At 37.4% G+C, this 1,402-nt stretch overlaps 1 protein-coding gene across 1 annotated transcript in view; it reads left to right on the top strand.

The window, feature by feature from the left end:
- The first annotated feature begins 490 nt into the window (after positions 1-490).
- Positions 491-1,402, top strand: part of itgb4 (integrin, beta 4) — a 61,230-nt gene continuing 60,318 nt past the window's right edge. Inside the window, exon 1 of the mRNA XM_056463971.1 lies at positions 491-578. The gene's annotated coding sequence lies outside the window, so the exon portion shown is untranslated. The remainder of the gene's footprint in view (positions 579-1,402) is intronic.

The raw sequence follows: 1,402 nt of genomic DNA, 5'->3' as shown, positions 1-1,402 counted from the left end.
ACCCTTTTTTATTGAACAAATTAAATCTTATTGCCTATATAGATGCAATACACGTTTAGATGCCAGTTCCTCGGACAAATATAGTCATATTCGCGGTCCTTGCCATCTACATAATTAAAAACTTCTGCCTTCGAGGACGTACTGGGCTTTTCCAAAGATTGTGATACTACGTAATGGGATAATATTACTTTTTGGTGGGTCTAGTGGTCTACATTTGAGCTCTGTGCAGTCTCTCGAAGCTACTTACTTTTTGCTCTGCTTTCAGTGACGGACAGCTAGCCGTTTTCATTCGTCCAGCTTGATTACAAATAACAAAAGCAAGTAATAAATTTGAGGGAATCTTTTATCATGTAAATGATGGAGCAGTTCGCCTCACAAAAGAGCACTTGCCAAAAAAACGTGCGTAATGCAGTCCAGGGCGTTTGCGACTGCAAGGAAAATGTGAATTTCAAAATGCATGAATGTTTGTGAGTTTGATTATACGTAAGTTTTGAGCGGACTCGGAGGGCGACGGATGCCCACAGATGTTTTGCAAGAGTTTCTGACGGTCTGACTGGTCGAGGCGACGGAGTGAAGAGGTGAGTTACTTACTTCAGTCTGTTTAAAATAATGTTTTGGTGAATGTTGGACGTGGTTGAAATTCCTTTGCAGGAGTTGTGTTTGTGTGCCTCACGAGTTGTCAGATTTGTCAAGCGAAATGCTAAAGTGGGAGCTGTTTTAAGAACTGATGGGGAAACAAAATTTGTTGTGTTTCTGTGAATATGTGGTATAATATGTTATTCTAGATCATATGCTGTGGTTTCAAGCGATGAAATATGCATACATAATGCCAAGAAAGATTACTATGGTAACCACGATTTACCGTTGTTTCATTACTGAAGATGTTGCTGGGAAAGTGGTGTCACTGTCGTCAGCAATAAGAAGTTCAACGTTTTCAAAGCTTCCTACATTTAATGTGTTTTATCATTTAAAATATATTATTTAAATGTTTAACTTAGAAATATAAAAGTTACAGAACTAACAAGTGTACAAACATCTATAGAGAGGGGAAAAATATATATATAAATATATGTGTGTGTTAGTGTTAATTGCAATAAAGATTTTAAACTTTAGCTCATTTCTAAATTAATTGTATGAAACATTAGTAATAAATATTTCATTCATTCATTTTCTTTACTGCTTTCGTCCCTTAATTAAACATGTTTTACACAGTGGATGCCCTTCCAGCTGCAACTCTATACTGGGAAACACCCATAAACTCTTGCATTCACACACATACACTACGACCAATTTAGCTTATTCAATTCACCTATACCATGTCATTGGACTGTGGGGGAAACCGGAGCACCCGAAGGAAACCCACGAGAACACAGGGAGAACATGCAAACTCCACACAGAAACT

The sequence above is a fragment of the Danio aesculapii genome, chromosome 8 (assembly GCF_903798145.1).
Source record: "Danio aesculapii chromosome 8, fDanAes4.1, whole genome shotgun sequence".
NCBI classification, from domain to species: Eukaryota; Metazoa; Chordata; class Actinopteri; order Cypriniformes; family Danionidae; genus Danio; species Danio aesculapii.
Note: the sequence above shows the minus strand (reverse complement) of the source record. Positions and strands in the feature narration are given on the sequence as shown.